Here is a 21,417-nt window from a genome sequence, read left to right as displayed (position 1 = left end):
ACCTCAGTGTTCATGAATCTCATTCTAATTCTCTCCCTAATTCTTGATGGACCCTAAGGAATTTTCCAGTCAGTCCCTGCATCCTTTATTTGGCTGGTAAACTGTTGGCATTCCCAGTTCCTCTTAACCCTGACCCTCGCTGGCCGGTGAGCAGCAAGCAGGTGCGATCACCATGACAAGGACATAAATCAAATGCTCCTTCTAAGAGCTGTGCAGGTAGAGAGACAAATGAATAGCAAAGGGTCACAAAGTGATCAGTGTCACACTGTCTTTTTTCTTTTCATGGGAAATATTTCAAGACTTATTCATTCATCTTTACGCCATTCTCTGGCCCACAAAAAGCTGGCAGTAGCTATAAAACTTGTGATATAAAACATTTCCGTCATGGAACCAGAGACATAGTTCAGGGAATTAAGGATCTTGTCTTGCATGCAGCTGACCCGAGTTCAATCCATGGTTCCACATAATCACCTCTTGCACACTGTAGGAGTAACCCTGAGCACAGAATGAGGAGCAACCCCTGAGCAATGTGCCAGGAGTGTCCCACCCCTAACCCCAAAACTAAAAAATATTTCCATCAAGTGAATATTAATGGATCATTTATCCTTATCTCACAAATAAAATTTGAAAAAAAATGAAACATACCACATTTTCCAACATGAGCTATCCTCTCATAAAGATGAAGGGCTTTATTTCACAAATCCAGTTTCCACAACAAAATTCTACTCAATAATTAAACAAACTGAAGGATCTTAAACTAATGATTGATTCGACATACCAGATTATCTCTTCACTCCTCGTGCCATGTTACTGAAATACATAGATCCATCCCCTTGACCAGTCATGAGAAGTCTGTCCAAACTTCAGGCTCTGCCCTAGAGAATAAACACACAACATTCCAAGAAGGTTACCTGGTACAGCCACAACTCCTGACTGCCTAGACATGACTAAGGCAAGTCAAGTTACTATGCTGCAGTATCAGACATATATATCAACCCAGTGAAAGTTGGAGTACTGCATAGATTGTGACACAGGCTGTACCTAAGAGTGATAAAGTCCTTTAGTGACCTAACCAATCCTGATCTAATTTAAAGGTCTATCTCCCACCTGGTAGCATAACATTGCCTCCGGATCACTGTATCACTGTCATTCTGTTGATCATTAATTTGCTTGAGCGAGCACCAGAAACATGTCCATTCGTCCTAGACCTGAGATTTTAGCAGCCTCTCTTTACTCATTCTTCCCAGTGGTGCTGCATTGGAGGCTCTTTCAGGGTAAGGGAAATGAGACCCATCATTGTTACTGCATTTGGCATATCGAATATGCCACGGAGAGTTTGCCAGGCTCTGCCATGTGGGCAGGATGCTCTCGGTACCTTGCCAGGTTCTCTGAGAGGGAGAAATAAGCTATAAGAGGTCTTCTGGGATCATTGTTTTATAGTCTCTGGATCTTGGCTTTTGATGGGATTACACAGTGACTGGGCAGTTTGTGGATGTGGCTGCCTAGCTACTGGAAAATGCGGGGTCTAGATGGAGGAGGCCCAGTCCCGATCCAAGCAGGCTTGGAGATCTCAGCCCCGGGTCCCACACACCTGGGTTCCTCTGCCGGTTCCTTCATGCGTGAGGCTCATCCTAATGTGTGGAGAGGGGCCTTGAGTATGGCTGTGGCTGAGTTCCAAAGGTTTTCAGCTGCCGAGGCTCTGCTCAGGACAAGAAGGGAAACTCAACCAGCTCCGAGGGGCCCCGGTGAAGACAGTCAGGCACGGGGGCAAGAGACTCTGCCTCTGGATAGATAATAAATGTTAAAGAAAGGCATTTCTGCAGATAGTCTTCCTTTTACTACAGATGTCATAGGCTTTCCATTAAGAAAGTGAGATGGGCCAGTCCATCATATGCTGAGAGCCTTCCAGAACTTTTGATAGTGTGTCATAACAGCCCATCTTTCAGGGAGAGTGCATATTCGTGAGTTCTCATTTACATTCTGCTCCATGCTTCTGTGTTTTATTTCCTAGGAGAGTCTAGATTTCATATTGATTGGCATCTGGTATATCACATTTAGTTTACAAATAAATTCTGTGAGTTTACTCTTCTTTCAGGTGTTACCCAAATATTTGAAAAATAAATTATGGAGGACCCCAAGCCCTGCTGAGATTGAACCGGGGTCAGGGTTATGCAAGGCAAGAGCTTTATCTCCTTGGCTCTCTCTCTCTCCAGCCTACCTCTGTTAGTCTTAAAATAGTGAAATAGGGCCAGAGAGAGTGAGTACAGGGGATAAGGCATTTGCCTTGCTTACAGCCCAACCAAGTTTGATCCCTAAGTACAGTACCTGTACTCAGGAGTACTGGACTAAGTTCTGAGCACCATTGATTGTTGTCCCAAAACCAAAACAATAACAATATTGAAACATCCTTCTTTTCTTGCAAATTTGTCAGCTATAACAATTTGTAGCATTACTATCACACCTAATGTCTAATGTGTTCTTGGTAAATCCTTTCTAAGTTCCTATTTAGCAAAGAGTACCAGCATTAAGAGAGAAAGAATATATGCATCTACTTGGTGATTCTAAAACATCATTCTTGATTAATTAGAAAATCATCAAGTAATTAATTCTGATCAGGAAATATTTATTTGGCAGGAGTGAATCTCAATTTTATTCAAGATACTTTTTAATATCTTATGCTCAAATTAATTTTTATAATGACAGTAAAATTCACCAAGAAAATGCTAGGGTGTTATTAATATGTAGCCTGTTACAGAGTTCACTCAAGGACAAATAAAGTTCTTTATCCCATAGGAAAAATAGAACAGATGCCTAGAATCACTCAACATAGAGTAAATGTCATTTGTTCTATTAAACAAGTCATTTGTTTTAATAAAATATTTAGTGGCTCATAAATAAGTGAACTAATGAAAATAGTTTATTGTTGGACTAAAGAGATAGCTCAGGGTTAAGACATTTGCCTTGAAAGTTGTTGTCCTCAGTTTGATCCCTGGCACCACATAAGGCCCCCAAATCCAACTGTAGCCCCCCTAAAAAAATTCATGTTGGAGGCCAAGGACTAAGAATATGAGGTAAGGTCCTTGGCTTGCTTGTGGCCACTAAGGCTGTGACCCTTGTCACAACATATGGTCCTGAGAGCACTGCCAGGGGTCACTCCTGAGCACTGAGCTAAGGATAGCCCCAGAGCATGCCTGTGTGCCCTTGTCCCAAAAAAGTAAAAGTAAATATACTTGGTGACTGATAACACTTGAAAAAGAGAAGAATCGGGGGGATGGGTACTCGATCATTGTATGACTAAAACATAAGCACAAAAATTTGTAAGTCTGTAACTGCATCTCATGGTGATTCAATAAAAATTTAAATAAATTGGGTCTGGAGTAATAGAACAGCAGGTAGGGCATTTGCCTTGCACATGGCCGACCCAGGTTCAATTCCTAGCATCCCATATGGTCCCCCAAGCACCGCCAGGAGTAATTCCTGAGTGCAGAGCCAGGAGTAACCCCTGAGCATTGCCAGGTGTGACCTCCCAAATAAATAAATAAATAAATAAATAAATAAATAAATAAATAAATAAATAAATAAAAAGAGAAGAATTGGGCTTAGGGGGTGGCCGAGTGACAGAAACGCCTGCCTTGGCAGCATAAGGCTCTGCATCGGACCTTTACTACCAGGTACCCAGGGTTTTAACTTGTTCAAATGAGTAGTTAAACAGTTCTAGTAAGGTTGCACAAACACTGCTCTCTGCATCATCGTGTCGATCATGAACTGAGTGTCTCATGCATGTTGAACTATGCCTTTTGGTCCAGGCAGCCAGCACCTGGGCTAGGGTATGTGTGAGCCTGACCCAGTTCCACTCCCAGCACCGCCTTCCACCTTGAGCATCATCAGTGTGGCCCTGCAGGTCTCTAAGCACTGCTGGGGATGGCCCCAAACCCCAGGACCTGGGCAGTACTGCACCTTTGGGTGTTTCTCAGGGAGATCCCTGCAAGATAGGTACACATACATGTATTGCTTTTTTATAATGGCATTTGGAACATAAGCCAATAGATATTGAAGAGAAAAACACTATTTTTTTAATTGAATCACTGTGAGAAACTGTTAGAAAGCTTTCATGTTGGGGCTGGAGCAATAGCACAGCGGGGAGGGCGTTTGCCTTGCACGCGGCCGACCCGGGTTCTAATCCCAGCATCCCATATGGTCCCCTGAGCACCGCCAGGAGTAATTCCTGAGTGCAGAGCCAGGAGTAACCCCTGTGCATCGCCGGGTGTGACCCAAAAACAAAAAAAAAAGAAAGCTTTCATGTTTGAGTTTCAGTGATGCAATGATGGAACACCCATCCCTCCACCAGTGCACATTCCCCACCGCCAATATCCTTTAGTATCCTCACCCCGCCTTCCCAACCCTCCCCTACCTCTAAGGCAGACAAACTCCACCATATTCTCTCCTACTTTGGGGCACTATGGTTTGCAATATAGATACTGAGAGGCCATCACGTTTGGTCCTTTATCTACTTTCAGCACACATCTCCCATCCCGAACGATTCCTCTCGCCATTGTTAACTTAGTGATCCCCTGTCTACTCCAGGTCCCTTCTCCCCCAGCTCATGAGTTGGGCTTCCAACCAGGGGCAATATAATTGGCCCTTGTGTCTACTGTCCTTGCGTGTCAGCCTCATATTATGACAAACACGATTCTATTTCTAAAACTCAAATCCTGGTGCATAAGCAGGTAAGGCTCTTGCCTTGCACACAGTCAAACGGGTTCTATTGCCAGCACCCTATATGATCCCCTGAGCCCACCAGGAGTGATCCCTGAGCACAGAACCAAGAGTACTTCCAGGTATGGCAAAAAGGGAACATATGGTTCTGAAGAGAAAGCTCAGCAAACTAAGGGCAGCACATACAGAAGGTTCCATTCCCCAGTACCACATGGTTCCCCAAGCACCTATAAAGTTGACATCCAAGCAAAGAGCCAGAAACAGCCCCCAAGCACTGCCAGATGAGGTCAGAGAGAAGCACAAAAAGGTTAAGGCTCTTGCCTTCATCCGGCTGACCCCTGTCCAATCCCTGGCATTGCAGATGATTCCCGGAGCACCAAGTGACCCCTAAGCAGTGAGCCAGAGGAAAGCCCCAATGACTAAGGCAGGGAACTAACCAAACCCCTGACCCACAAAAAGAACAAATTAGAAACCTGTAAGCAGAAATAAGTCCATCAAACGTCAATTTGGAGGCCAGAGCAATAGTACAGTGGGTAGGACATTTGCTTTGGACACGGCCAACCCAGCTTCAATCCCCAGTGTCCCATATGGTCCCCCAAGAACCACCAAGAGTTATTCCTTAGTGCAGAGCTGGGAGTTATCCACCCTGTGCATTGCCAATGTGACCCAAAAAGCCAAAAAAAAACTGTCAATTTGATAGACCGGTTATGGGGGTTCTTGCTCAGGGCATTGCATAGAGTGAGTTCAATGGTTCCAGAAAGATTCCACTAATAATCCAAGAACAAAAGGGAATGAACGTTATTTCCAAATCTGAGACACACTCGAAACCCATTTCAATGTTCTAGAATTTTGCACACTAAGTGCAGTGCATCCAGGACTCAGAGCCCTTCCCCAATACTTACAAGGAAGGTGCAGTACCTTGGGGCCCTCCATTCCCCAACTGTGTCACCCTCTCCTCCTAAAATCATTTCTTATTCTCAAGGTGAGTCAGCTTCCTAGAATTTATGTCCAAACACAATTTGGAATTCTTCAAAACATTACCTCCTCAACTTAAACATTTTGCATTTGCATGAGGCACCAGGGAATATGAAATGATGCTCTCATTGAAACATGACTTAATAAGCAGCCCGTGAAGCCAGGCGCCCCTGAACTGTAATCCCAGCCTGCACACCACTTGCTGTGTCTCTTTGTTCTAATTGAATCATCCAGCAGAATTTGAGTTTCTCCATTTGTTGAATGGTATAAGCTTTGAAAGAACTAGTCATGGAGTAAGTGAATAAATTTAAATGGGTAAATTTTTGCCATTGGTAAGGATGAACTACATTTGTCAAGTCATGTTTGCCAAAAGTGAGGCTTGTAACAAATAAAGAAGCTTTATAGTGGGAAAAAAAATCTATCAAAATCTACTGGCTATATCTCGGTGATTGCTTATTGGTTTCTCAAACTTTGCTTGTGAGAGATTTACTTAGTTGAATAGTATGTTAATTGGTAATTCATTGAATTAAAATGCAATGAGCCATTAGTAAAAGGAGGCATATGTGTATATTGAGAGAAAAAAAAATTTAATCTCCAAATGGATTTTTAAGTGAAAAAACATCAAGGTACAATATAAAGTGCTGCACCTTTAAAAAATGAGCAAAAAAGAGATTAACTCTGCTCCAACAACATGGGGATATGTTTATTTGAGTACTTTAGACCATGCTTATTTTATCTTCATATCTTCAGCTGGCTCAACTCTTAGTTCAATTAAAATGGTAAATAAGTGATTGTGAAGGCTATTACTATCATCCCTGGGATATTATTAAGGCATTTTACCAAGAATATACCAATAATTATACCCAAAATTAATATAAAGATGTTATAAACTCTTTTCTAAGGAGTTCTGAAATTGTGAACCGGCCAGATACTGACTCAGTGAGGAAAGGATTAAGGGAAAGCATGATAACCACTTGCTGAAATATTATGTCAAAATATTGTGTGACTCTTAAATGGCCAAAATATACAGACTGGGAAAAATTATTTGCCCACCACTCAGTAGATAAAGGGTTAATATCCAAAATACACAAATCACTGGTAGAATTTTACAAGAAAAAAAGCATTCTGCCTTATCAAAAAATGGGGAGAAGAGATGAACAAAAACTTCCTCAAAAATAAAATACAGGGCTGGAGAAATAGCACAGCGGGTAAGGTGTTTGCCTTGCACACAGCCAACCCGGGTTCGATTCCCAGCATCCCATATGGTTCCCTGAGCACCGCCAGGGGGTAATTCCTGAGTGCAGAGCCAGGAGTAACCCCTGTGCATCGCCAGGTGTGACTCAAAAAGAAAAAAAAAATACAAATGCCAAAAGGCACATGAAAAAATGTTCTGCATCACTAACCATCAGGGAAATGCTAACCAAAAATAATAACATATCACCTCACACCATCAAAAAGAACAACAACCACTGTTGGCATGGATGTTGGGGAAAACTCTCATTCCACTACTGGCTGGAATGTCAACTGGTCCAGTCCTTTTGAAAAACAATATGGAAATTTCTCAAAAAACTATGAACTAAACTTTCAGATGGGCCAATAATTTCACTTCTTAGAATATACTCCAAGAGCCCACAGTGCAGAAAAGATCTCTGCATGCCTTGTTCATTAAAACTGTAGCACTGTCACTGTAGCACTGTTGTCCCGATTTGCTCGAGCAGGCTCCAATAACATCTCCATTGTGAGAATTGTTGTTACTGTTTTGGGCATATCAAATACGCCACAGGTGGCTAGCCAGGCTCTGCCATGCGGGCGGGATACTCTCGATAGCTTGTGGGTCTCTCCGAGAGCGAGTAAATTATTTTTGTGTTCATTAAAACACTATCCATAATAGTCAAAATCACCTAAGTGCCTAAAAACAGATGACCAGAAAAAGAAACTATGGTACATACACACAATAGAATACTAGTCACCTATGGAAAAAAAATATTATGATGAAGTCATGCAATTTGCAGCTGTGTCAATAGATCTGGAGAGTGTCATGCTGAGTGAAGTTAGTCAGAGAGAGAGGGATGGACACAGAATGATCTCGCTCATATGTGGGATATAAAAAAACATCATAGGGGGACAACACATGCACAAAGGCAATAGAAGGGAAGAGGAGGGGAACTGGTCTTCAGTAGGAAGCTAGCCACCAGGGCGGGGATGGGAAGACTAGGTGAGGGAAGGGAATACTGAGACAACAGTGAAAGAGGAAAGTGCCTGCCGCAGAGATAGGCTGGCAGGGCTGGAGGGAAACTGGGAACAATGACAGGGAAGTGACACTGGTGAGGGGACTGGTGCTAGAACATTGTATTCCTAAAACTTAATCAAGAACAATTTTTCAACATTATAATTCATGGTGACTCATATAAAAATGTTAAAGAAATATTATGCAACTATTCAAAATGAGCTCTATCTGCCGCAGAAGGTCCTCCAGCAGGAGGACCCACTTGCCTGCCTGTGAGGCTGTGAGTTTGGGTTCCCTCGCTCTCCTCATGCCTTAGCACAGTCTCAGAAGCCCTGCTGGGTCAGACCCTCAGCCCTGCCATAGAGTGCATGACCCTCAGGACTGCAGCAACAGTGGGTCAGCATTGCGATGCAAATATGCAACACCCAGCAGGGGGAAAAAAGAGTAGCAATAACTAAAAATATTTGAAGTAGGTAATTCCATTAAAAATGCATTATCTGGGCTTTGGTGGTGCCCCAAAGGGCTGGATCATGGGCTCTACATCTAGGAAACCCAGGAACTGTCCCACCTGGACAAGCCCATCTGGTTCACTGAAAGTGTATCTCAAGCATCATATTGTGTAAGGGTCCAGGATCTGAAAGATCACACACAGCAATGAGCTCTGCAGTAGAAGGCACAAGTCAAACAAGTATGGAGTTTAGAAAGCTGACTGGCCAGGGCCGTCCCCTCTAGTAGAAGAGTGACCCTTTTGTTTCCAGGGTCCTTTTATACCCTAAAAACGCAAGGGCCTTCCCTGACCAGCCTGTGTCACTCCCTGGTGACCTTCTCCTTGACTGGTTTGGTGGTTAGCTCCACTGACTTCATGCAGGGGTAATTCTGCTTTTTTGGCGGATCCCATACATGGGGGGGAGTAGTTCTGCCTTTTCAGACGATCCCCATAAATGGGGTGGTGGGAAGTAGTTCTGCCTTTTCGGCTGAGTCCCATAAATGGGTGTTGTCTGTTTCAACTGACAGTCACCGGCCGAAGCTGTGCTTTTCCTAAATGGCTCTGCTGATGCTAAGCAAGGCTAAGTATTGCAGGAGGGAAGTAGGCCTTCACAGTTGGAAGTAGTCCCCAAGCACCACAGAATTTGACTCCCAAATCTAAACAACCCAGCTCACATAGAGCAATATCTGTGAGAACAGAAGCTACTTTACCCAATGAGTGCACGGTTCTCCTCCAAGGCAGATCACCAATAAAAATGCCCAGCATCTGTAGAAAATCCTGCCCATGATCTCCAGGATCTAGTCAGACCTTCTTTCTCCTATTGACGAACAAGAGGGAAATATCCTTTAGGCGCCATGACTCTTACTTCGTGATGGTTGAAAAACATTCCCCCATAAACTACATTCTTGCCAACTGCCTGAGCACAAATTCAGGAGTTAGGGTTACATTCAGCTGGGACTTGAATAGAATGATAATCGACGGTCGCTGTTTAGGAATGAGATACTTTGAAGAGGCCCACACAGCTGTGTGCTGCAGCCCAGGGCCAGCTCCGCCCAGCTGTGCCTCTCTTCTCTGCGGGTGGGGGCAGGAGGCAGCCAGCTCGAGGGGACAGTGGGTCTTTCAATGAGAACGGCCTTTAGCTTCCAACAGTAGTAGCGGTATTGGAGGCCGGCAGTGATCACACGGGCAGGGCCACCAGACAGCAGAAAGGCCTGGTTCAAGACACTGCCAGCAAGAAAGACAGAGAGATGAGGGCAGGAGCAGCAGGAGCTGGAGTCAGCCCCAGGGGCCACGGGCAGAGCGCTGCGAGCTCAGCACTGGGTATAATGACTGCCCCAAGGTGAATGCATCAAAGTCACCAACGGTGACATCTCATTATCTGCTGCAGCGAGTGTCAGCCCTCCGTCAGTCCAGCAAGACCGACTGACACAAGCTAAAAATAACCCAAACAATAATAATAATAAAAAAATAAATTAAAAAGCCATTCCCCTCGGTCTCTGCCACCTGCAGGAACATCGCTGGGTGGGTTAGCTTTAGCCTTTCACAGCCGCCCTAGCTTCAAAGAGCCCAGAGTCACCTCACCACCAGTCTAAATAGTTTGAAGGTGCCAGCAGTTAACTACTTCAAAATAAAAATCCTACCTCGTGCTTCTTTATTTTATCTCCATGCTGCCAGTACAGAGCGGATGGGCTGAAAGGCTAACCTGCAAACACCATCAGAGAACATCGGAAAGCGGCTGGAATCTTCCAGCACATACCCAAGCGCTTTGGTCTCTCCAGTGGGAAGGCACACCTTTTCTGGCTTCTGCCTGGAGGACGATGCGTGAAAAGTCACCAAGAAGCCTGTTGTTTTCAAAGCAGCACCTCTGTCTTCTTCCGGGAGCACTGTCAGTCCCCGATGGATTCTGGGAAAGCATCCCCCGACCCCTCAGGACACAGACAACCAGGCCTGCGTCAGGAAACAGGATCAGTGGAACAGGCGGACTGGCGGGCTCTGTATTTGGGAAATGAAATAAGAAGAAACTGCACTCTTAAATTCAGTGAAGAATAAAAGAATTTGCTTTCAATGTCCAAGTATGAAGCATATTACCAAATTTAAATCACCATTGCCCACAAAGGAATCTCTTTGGAAAAATTAAACCAGGCTGAAACTTGGGGTTGGAAGTCACTGAAGACAGGAGAATTCTACAAAATACTATATTCCTGCAAAGACAGGATTTTTGTTCGAAGACTACACCAGGCAGCACTAAGGACTTACTCCTGGCTCTGAATGCGAGGATCACTCCAGGCAGACTCAGGAGACCATACCGAGTGCCAGGAGTCAAACCTGGGTAGGCCAAGTGGAAGGCAAGTGCCCTATTCACGGTGCTATTGCTCTGGCCGCAGAACAGGATTTTAGATGATATACTAGTAGCCTCGAATTTGATTGTGTCTTTTTACTTAATTCAGGAAACAGACATCACTCTATCCTCTTATAAGAAATTATAAAAGCACTAAAGTGGGTTTAAAAAAAAGAAAGATGATCTAAAATAATGGAAGTTTCTTTAAATCCAGAATCTACTAGAGTGATTGACAGGTACAGCAAAAACACTTTGAGGGAGTGTGTGAGTTGGGTTCTATTCTGGTGTGGTTGTGGGCCATACCCAGCACTGCCTGTGGGGTACTGCTCCAAGCTTCTTGCTCAAGAGTATCCCCCAGAAGTACTCAGGGGGATGCTTGGGATCAAATCTAGGGCTCCTGAATTCAAGATAATGGGCTCCAGGCCACTGAGTTGTCTTTTGGGGAACATGTTGCTTTATTGCTGAATGATTTATAAGGGCCTAACACTACACTGGGTGCCAAAGACAAACCAATATTCTGAATTCTGGGAGCTCACTGTACAAAGGAAAGGGCATATATACAGGCAAACAACTTACAAAGTATACTGGGCTATATTTGAGATACGTAGAAAATCTACAAAGAAAGCACAGGAGAGGAAACCACTCTTTGAAGCACCCATGGAAGTCAGAGATTGTTGAATTGGGTTCTGAAGGATGGGCAGGATTTCACCAGCAAGAGAAAGGGGTTGTTGGGGCCGGAGCAATAGCACAGCGGGTAGGGCATTTGCCTTGCACGCGGCCGACCTGGGTTCAATTCCCGGCATCCCATATGGTCCCCCAAGCACTGCCAGGAGTAATTCCTGAGTGCAGAGCCAGGAGTAACCCCTGAGCATCGCTGGGTGTGACCCAAAAAGCAAAAAAAAAAAAAGAGAGAGAGAAAGGGGTTGTTGAGCAGAGAGGAAATTCTAAGCAAAATGAAGAGGAGACACCAACAAAACACAAACACAAGAAACCAGAAGGACAATAGAAATGGAGACTAGAGTTTGCTTCTTTCCCTGACATAATTATTCTATGGCACCTGCTGTCATTTTTTAGATGGTACCTTTACGACAATACAATACATGGTCAACTTCATGAAAGGGCATACCACAGCTCAAAATTACTGGAACATTAAGCATGTTGTGAAAGATGAACAAGAATGGAGTCTGTTAAGGAACCAAGAATTTTTTCCATTGCCTCAGCAAGGAGAAGACCTGGAAAGGTTTAACCACTATTAGGAAAATGTACATTTGAGGGGCTGGAGTGATAGTACAGCAGATAGGGTGTTTGCCTTATATGCGGCCGACCCGGGTTTGATTCCCACTATCCCATGAGCCAGGAGTGACCCCTGTGCATCACCGGATGTAACCCAAAAACAAAAACAAAACAAACAAACAAAAAAACCTTGATGGGCTCAAAGCTGAGCTCCCAGTCAGTTCCTGTTTTGAGAGCTAAGGAGCCCTCCTCCCTCCCGTCAGAGCCCCCTTTACCTTTGGCGTGCCCCGATCCCTCTACGACTCGGGGTCCCTCATGGTGTGTCTTTTCTCTCCCCTGGACCCAGATTGGGTGAGCTGGGAGGGGTGAGGGCTTGCTGGCCCTTGCATGTACTGCATTAAGCTTAGCGCGCACGCCCCTCTAACTAGATGCTGATCAAATCCTGCCATTTAGGAATGATGAAAGGAGCAGCAGAGCCTGTGTGCTGAGCCGGGTTCTTCTCTCAACAGAGGCCTCACTGTTGGGAAATGGTGGCGCTTGGTGCAGACGCTATCGTGCCTCCTAAAGCATTGGTTGGGCCCAGAAGCTGCTGGGTCTCCTCAGGACTCAGGCCCAGAACAAATTTTCAAAGCAAGCTTGTTTCCTGCACAGCCATCGGGGTCAGAGGGGGAACAGATTAACTTCTGACTTACCTAAGCGTTTTTGCTATTCCACTACCTGTCTCCCTTTGCTTTACCCTTTTCCACAACATCATGGAGAATGTTAATAGCCCTTAAAATATATATATATATCCTGCGATGGGCTCTTGCTGGAAGCGTTGCAAGCCTGCCAGGTGAATCATTGCCTGATGGGGCTGAGAACAGCTGCAAACCTTTCCGGGGACATCCGCTGAGCTGCGAAAGGGCAGAATGTGGCCTTCAGATGAAACTGAATGCAAAGTCAAAATTAATTTAACTTATATTTTATTTATGATTCAATGAATTAATAATCAAGGATGTTTGCATGGGCAAGACTTTTTTAAGCTGTAAACTAGCCTTTGATTGAACTGAATTAGTATTTCCCGTTTTGTAAGATGTTTAAAAGATCAGCATAATGGACCGTCTTTGGAATGCAATCCCCAAAACCTTCTGGGAAATTCATTAGACTTGAAGCAGCTATAAACACCACAGATTAGGGTGTGGGGAACAAGTTCTCCCATAGTTCCTTATATCCGCTAAGGCCTATCCGTAACTAATGTTGCTTTGATGGAATTTTCTCTTCACTGTATCACTGTCACTATCATCCCATTGCTCATCGATTTATTTGAGTGGGAACCAGTAACATCTCCATTGTGAGACATGTTGTTACTGTTTTTGGCATATCAGATATGCCACAGGGAGCTTGCCAGGCTCTGCCATGTGGGCAAGATACACTCGGTAGCTTGCCAGGAATTTTCTCTTAGCAAAATCATATAAAAATATGGGACTTGGGGCCAGAGCAGTCATATCAGAGATAGGGCACTTGCCTTGCACACAGCTGTCCCCCATTTAGTCCATGGCACTGCATATGGTCCCCTGAGCACCTCCAGGAGTCATCTTTGAGTGTAGAACAAGACAAGCATGTCCACTGCTGTATTGTCCCTGCAGCTTCTCATTCTCCTACTTACTGCTCAGACCAAATCACCGGGAGCCCCTTTGGATCCTTGCCTGTCTCTCTCTGCCAGTCAGGACTTCCCGAGGATGGGAAGATGCTCTTCTCTCTGCATCTACATCCCAGAAGCCATCTGGATCCATCTGAATCGCCTCACACTGCAATTGTCCACTCCTGCCTTTGTCCCTCTCGGGCTGTTCTCCACGTAGCCTCTGCAAAAGCCTCTGGAAGCAAAGCAAGGTGTAGCATCAGTCACTCCTATCCTTGGAACCAAATGGCTCCCCTCCTGCAGAGCCAAAACCAGGGCCCTCCAGCTACTCTAAGCCTTCCTGCCAAGTCTCGGCTCTGCCCATTTCCCGGTCTCCTTTCTCACCCTCTTACAGCTCCTCCACCACCTGGAGACTCTGAGAAGGGCCCCTGAGAGGAGTCCGCAGGCCTCCAGAGCACTGTTCGGGAGAGGCCTCCTCACCAGAAGCCAAAGTGACGCTTCACCACTAAGAGCCCAACAGCCTCGTCAACTTTGAAATGCTCAATGTCTTGCCTAACTGTCCCTGCTGAGAGAGGTCCATCAAGGCGGGTCACAGTTCCTGCCTTTTCCAGTACTTTACCCAAGCAGTGTTCAGTTAGTGTTAGAAGCACTCTCTACTTACTCTCCAGGGCCACAGAGAAAGTGCAGGGTGGTGGGTGACTAAATACGCCTGTACAGGTGGCCATCCTGGGTTTAATTCCTGGTGTCACATATGAGTACGGCCTGGAGTGATCCCTGAGCACAGTGCCAGGAGTAAACCCTGAGTACAGCTTGGTGTGGCCCCCAAACCAAAAATCAACAAGCAAACAAACAGGGGCCAGAATCGTAGTACAATGAGTAGGGCACTCATCTTGCAGGAATATGACCTGGGTTCAATCCCCAGCATCCCATGTGGTGCCAAAAGTACCACCAGAAGTGATTCCTGAGTACAAAGCCAGGAGTTAACCCTAAATATTGCTGGGTGTGATCCAAAAAATGGCATAAAACAGAGTCCTGGCCAAAGCACAAGACCCTCTCAGGTTTGATCCTCAGCATATCATATGTTCCCATCAGAGAGATTTCTGAGTGCAATGCCAGGCCAGCTGTAGCCCAAAAATGAAAACAAAAAAAGAAACATTTTATTCTCCAGGTGAAATTTTTACATAATGCATCAAAGTATTGTAAGCAGTCATAGCATCTAATAAGACTGGTATTTGTTAACACACGGAAAGGTCTTATGAAATGGTAGTGGTAGGAACCAAGCATAGGTTGGTTCAAGGAACAGAAAAAGAGCTGGAGGGGCTGGAGCGATAGGACAGCGGGTAGGGCATTTGCCTTGCACGCGGCCGACCCGGGTTCGAATCCCAGCATCCCATATGGTCCCCTGAGCACCGCCAGGGGTGATTCCTGAGTGCAGAGCCAGGAGTGACCCCTGTGCATCGCCGGGTGTGGCCCAAAAAGAAAAAAAAAAAGAGCTGGAGACACAGCCCAAAGGTAGAGCACTTGCCTCAAATGTATGATTTGAGAAAACAATAAACAATATAATTGAGAAAAATAATAAACACAAATGTGTATTGCACATGAATGTACTTGAATGAATACTATTAAAATGTATGACATACTGTAAACAAGTCTAAGCAATTTGACAGTATTTTATATCATATTGCATAGAAAGATATTGGATGTCCACATAATGAACAATATGTATAAAGTATGCTTGCTTTAAGGGCTCAGCCAAATATAGGGTTTGGTTGGGTTCCGGGGGGTTGGTGTGGTTTCGGTTTAGGGAACACACCAGGCAGTGATCAGGGGCTATTCTGCCAGGGATGAAACCTGAATCAGAAGCATGAGTAACATGCCCAGAATGCACACCAGCCCTTTGGGTTATGTCCCTGGCCCTAATGTGTGTGTGTGTCTGTGTGTGCGTGTGTGTCTGTGTGTGCATTTGTGCGTGCGTGCATGCGTGTGTGTGAGCGTGTGTGTGCATTTGTGCATGCGTGTGTGTGTGCATTTGTGCGTGCATACATGCGTGTGTGTGTATGTGTGTGTTTATATATATATATATATATATATATATATATATGGAGGGAGAGAGCAGGTTGTACAACACCCACTAATCTCAGGATCTTCTCCTGGCTTTGTGCTCAGGGATCACCCCTCCTGGAGCTCAGGGACTATAAGTGGTGGCAAGGATGGAATCAGAACCAATAGTGTGCAAGGCAAACATTATGACCCTCTACTATCTACTTAGTTCAACATTTTTAAGTTAAAGTCAGTTATATTTTCAAAAAATCTTCCTGGTAAAACTCTATTATTCTTAAAGACACAGCTGTGAGACCGAATTAAAACATTGTTGAAGCTGGTGAATTTCAACAAATTTATGTTGCATCTACAATGGTTTGTGCTGTAAAGGAAATTACTTAACGAAAGTTTGAGAAAGCATGAGAATATATTCATTCCTATGGTGAAGAATTTAAAGGTGGAGATATTATATTTAAAGAAGTAATTAACTGTGGTTTCAGAAACTTTTTGGAAAGTTGAAGTAGCTTGAGATCTATTTATAATAAGGATAATAAATATATTTTTGTCAAAAATAACAAATAACTTTGAATTAAGTCAAAGAAATTGTACTATATTGGGTGAAGTTTACCAATCCTGTTGAGATACCATTAATGTGAATCAAAGGCCTAAAATCTATTAAAAAATTCCTACAAATATAGATACAAGGACCAGGAGGATTGCCCCATAGCTGGAAGCCTACTTCATCAGCTGAGGGGAGAAGGCAGATGGAATAGAGAAGGGATCACTAAGAAAATGATGACTGGAGGAATCAGTTGGGATGGGAGATGTGTGCCTAAAGTAGATAATGGACCAAACATGATGACCTCTCACTGTCTGTGTTGCAAGCCATAATGCCCAAAAGTAGAGAGAGAATATGGGGAATATTGTCTGCCATGGAGGGAGAGGGAAGTGGGAAGAGGGGGGAGGGGGGTTGCCAGGGATATTGGTGGTGGGTAATGTGCACTGGTGGAGGGATGGGTGTTTGATCATTGTGAGATTGTAACCCAAACATGAAAGCTTGTAACTATCTCATGGTGATTCAATAATATTTTTTAATTAAAAAAAAGAATTCCTACAAGTGTTTTAGTGACAACTCAAAAGCAATCTTGTTTAATTTAGTGCATGTATAAGTAGGAACAAATAATTAACCTTTAGGGATCCAAATTATTTTTCTTTCTAAACTTTCTTATCAAAAATTATTGTTAAGAGGAAACTTCGTATCAATGAAAGATTGCTTTTACCAGGCATTTCATACTATCTTGGAAAATGGGTGAAAACTATTCAACATCTTGTTCATTCATATTATCTAGCTTTATTCTTTATTCTCGCTGATCTTCTACTTAACTTCATACTTATTCCCGTGCTAACAAAGTTAGTTCATTCGAGAACATTCAGTTGCCTGATAAACAGCAACTTTCTCAACTGTGCCCTGAGAGAATGAGTGTGTTCCCAGAGTTAATTTTTTATGTTGACTCTCTTATAAGATCCAAACATACATTCCAGTGACTTTTATTCAAACTCACTACTGCTGAATTGCAAAATGTTGTCTTTGTCCTAAGACCGTGACAGAAAATTCAATCTGCATTCATATTGCCTACTGGTTTGTGGTATTTCAATAATAAAACAGCAGGATTGAAGGCTCATGATGAGAAATCTGACTAATTACCTGTTAGATGATAGATGGTTGTAACGCGGCAGTGCCAGTCACTAAAAACAAAACACTTCGAGATATCAATCAGCTTCCTGACAAATCCAATTTCCCTCACATTCAGTGGACAATAAATGGGAAGTTTACCTCTACCCTGACATAGCACCGTCTTAACTTTAAAATATGCATAGTGATATTTTAATAAAGTACGTATTTTTAAGTAAATTAGTATTTAAAGACATGACATATTCATATTTCAATCTTGCGGCTTTTACACAGATAGATGGTGGAAATAATTAACATGGTAAATCTGTATTGTGTTTCATTGAGGAGAGCAAAGTGTACTTAATAGTAGTTTTCCTATTTTATTTCTGCATTTACATTTAACTCAGATTATTCACAACAACTCTAATAGCTGTGTTCACTCTCTTAAGTTTTTTTTAATTTTGTGGTAAATGAGTTGGAGGTACATTCTACGTGAGATTCGAAAGGCAGAATGCCCAATTAACACTGCCACATACCAGCATGTGGGCGGACTTAAAGCAAAGAGGAATTGAAGCTTGGAAATTGAATGTAGGCCCAGAGAAACACCTTTCTCCCATATAAGAATTGATTGCATTGTCAACATTTGCAAGTTATGGTTAACCCTAATGAGTTATATCCTTCAATATGTTATTCTGTGACCAAAAAAAAAAACTGATGGGGGCCATAGAAATGGAGAAAGGAAGAGAGATTATTTGCTTTCAATTTGTTGAAGAAAAATGAATTTGTAGGAAAAGAAAAAGTAGTTGATGTCTAGAGCCTGAGACCAAGACCTTTCAGATGTGGTGGGGAGGATTACTGGCTTAAGTTTTGCTGAAGGACAATTTGGCAATGACCGTATAATTCTGATGCTTAAACTCGGCCACCATCTCCAGGGATGTCTCAAATAATTATCCTGATGGGTCTGTATAAATCATCTCTACAGGATCACATTTGATTTTTCAAAATGCAATAAAATTTTAACTGGCAATAACTTAGGGTCCCTCCATAGGATTTAATAAAGTATGCATGCCCATACCATAGAACATGTTGGAGCCCAAATAAGTCTTTTGAAAGAATGAGGCCAACGGGCAGAAGAGCAAGCACAGGGCTTAAAGGGCTAGTCTTGCCTACGGCCAACCCTGGTTTGAATCCCCTGCACTCCTGAGCATCACCAGCGCTCAGTTCTATGTGAAGAGTCAGGAATAGTTTTGGAGTACCACAGGTGCTGCGTCCTGCCTACCACAGAGAGATAGAGATAGAGACAGAGAGAAGGAAAGAAAAGAATGGAGAGGAGGGGGCTGGAGCGATAGCAAAGCAGGTAGGGCGTTTGCCTTGCATATGGCTGACCCAGGTTCGATTCCCAGCATCCCATATGGTCCCTTGAGCACCACCAGGAGTAATTCCTGAGTGCAGAGCCAGGAGTAACCCCTGAGCATCGCTGGGTATGACCCCACCCCAAAAAAAAAAGAAAAGGAGAGGAAAGAAGGAAAGGGGAAAGGAGAGGAAAGGAGGGGGCATAGGGGAAGGGAGGGGAGGGGAGAGGAGGTGAAGGGGAAGAAATGGGACTGATTTATATACACTGTTTTTGGAAAAATATTCAAAGACACATTTTAAGTAAAAGAAAAGTTAGCTATGCCTGAGATTTTGAAAGAGACATAAACTAAGAGTCCAAAGCAAATATATGCTTGATTATAAACAGAAAATATAGGGACCCGGAGGAATAGGACAGTGACTTAAAGCACCTCTCTTGCAACCCTACAAATGTATGGTCATAAGTTCAAATCTCTAGAGTCTCACATGTGCCAAACATGATCCTGACAACTCTGCTTTTGAATCCAGTATGCCCGCTGTTTGTGGCCCTTGGCACACCAAACATAAACAAATGGGGAAACAATATGGAAATACAAAAATACTTATCTTTCCTATAAGAGAAAAGGTGAGCTGTAGCTGCTGTCAGCAACAGGGCTTAGAGACCAAGAGAAAGGGAATACTCGGGCCTGCTGCTTGCTTTTATCTTGGAGGGGGGTTACCACTAACTCTTTTCTCCTTTCCTCCTGTTCCTCATAAACAAATGAAGAAATAAAGGAGAGAACAAATGAAATAAAGCAAAATAAAACAAACAAAAGAAGAAAGGGGAGAGAGAGAGAGAGAGAGAGAGAGAGAGAGAGAGAGCAAAAAGTAGTCAAGATGGGACTATCTACTCCAAAGTCTATTTCTCTGTCACTACTTCACAAATGAAAATCTGGTGAGGGTGTAATTACATTTTTTTTCAGGTTGCCCTAACCCAGCACTTTTCTAACTGGCCCATGAGAAGAAAAACAAAAGATGTGGCTTGGGCTGATATTAATGAGCTGGACTGGAACGTGGCTATCCCCAAGGGCGGGCTGCTGACCAGTGACTTTGTCTGTGAGTAAGAATTATGATGGAGGTTTGAGGACTGCAGTAGCCAACTCAAGCCACTGGGGAGAATGAAAGGTCACTTCAGCAGACAAGCGTGTCCTGCAGAGACGCTTCCCACCCAGCCCAAACGGGAACGGACGGGACTGCAGGATTTGGAAAAGTTCAAATAGCGAGACATGTTTCCCCAGTTCAGCTAACAGAGCAGTACTAGGAAGAGGATGGAGAAGTAGTCCTCTTTGTCTCTAGGACAACACACACACATACTCACACACACTCACACACACTCACACACACATGTTCACACTCACACACCCATACTCACACACTCACACACTTCCCGCATACACACTCAAACATACACACTCACACACTCACACACATATACACATACACACATACACACTCACACACTCATACACACTCACACACACTCACACACATACACACTCACACACTCATACACACTCACACACACTCACACACATGTTCACACTCACACACTCATACTCACACACTCACACATTCCCCTCACACACACACTCAAACATACACACTCACACACACACTCACACACACACAGTCCTTTGTCCTTTCATGCTTTCTTTGCAGGACAGGAATTAGACACTTGCAAATATCAGAGAAATCAAATGCATAACAATCAGAGATGACCAGATGCATAGTCAGAGATAACTGAATTCCAAAATAATATCCAAAATTGGGGAGAAGACCACCCTGAGCAGTGCCGCCCAACGCCCTGGCGCTCTCCGACTAGTGCACTGCAGCCAGGAGCACACCATCAGTGTCAGCGTGTCTCCCCAGGCCTGGCTCTCACAGTCTGCAGGTGACCCTCCCCTTCCCCTGCATCAGCCTGGCCGTGCAGCAGACGCCCACCGCCCTAGGTCCAAGCGAGTCCTCCACACTGGAGACTACCGGCTGCAGGCCTTTAAGTGCTGGAGCGATAGCACAGCGGGTAGGGCGTTTGCCTTGCACGAGGCCGACCCGGGTTCGATTCCCAGCATCCCATATGGTCCCCTGAGCACCGCCAGGGATAATTCCTGAGCACAGAGCCAGGAGTAACCCCTGTGCATAGCCAGGTGTAACCCCTGTGCAGAGCCAGGTGTGACCCAAAAAGCAAAAAAAAGAAAGAAAAGAAAACAGACTTGGGGCTGGCACAGCGGGTAGGGTGTTTGCCTTGCACATGGCTGACCGCGGTTCGATTCCCAGCATCCCATATGGTCTCCCGAGCACTGCCAGGAGTAATTCCTGAGTGCAGAGCCAGTAGTATCCCCTGTGCCCCTGTGCATTGCTGGGTGTGACCCAAAAAGCAAAAAACAAACAAACAAAAAAAAGAACAAACTTCAAAGTTCCTGCCAGGACCACGCTGGCCAAGCTGACAATGCTCCAGCCCTTGAAGCAAGATCCGCAAGAGCCAGAATCTGGAAACAAGCCAACCACCCAAGAAGAGAGGCCTGGGGAAAGACACTGCAGCACGCGTACGCAAGGGAGTGCCGCTGGGCTGTACGGGCAGATGATATCGAGATCGTGTCTGCTGCTGCTACATGCATGGAGCCGGGCTAAGTCACCCAGGAGAGGGACAGATACAGAACAATGTCGGTCATGCAGGAAACATCGCAGGAGCCCAGTTTGGAGGAGACGAGTGACTGGAGCTGGG

The 21,417-nt window shown here is 44.3% G+C and overlaps 1 long non-coding RNA gene across 1 annotated transcript; it reads right to left on the bottom strand.

The window, feature by feature from the left end:
• Positions 1 to 744: 744 nt before the first annotated feature.
• Positions 745 to 10,690, bottom strand: LOC129402575 (uncharacterized). Its single transcript, XR_008628701.1, has 4 exons — positions 10,162 to 10,690; positions 9,116 to 9,222; positions 1,592 to 1,783; positions 745 to 875 (listed from the first exon to the last, which is right to left on the bottom strand). It is a non-coding gene; the product is annotated as an uncharacterized LOC129402575 (long non-coding RNA).
• Positions 10,691 to 21,417: the final 10,727 nt, after the last annotated feature.

Source organism: Sorex araneus, chromosome 2 (genome assembly GCF_027595985.1).
Source record: "Sorex araneus isolate mSorAra2 chromosome 2, mSorAra2.pri, whole genome shotgun sequence".
Taxonomy (NCBI): domain Eukaryota; kingdom Metazoa; phylum Chordata; class Mammalia; order Eulipotyphla; family Soricidae; genus Sorex; species Sorex araneus.
The sequence above is the reverse complement of the archived record's forward strand: the minus strand, read 5'-3'. Positions and strand labels throughout refer to the sequence as shown.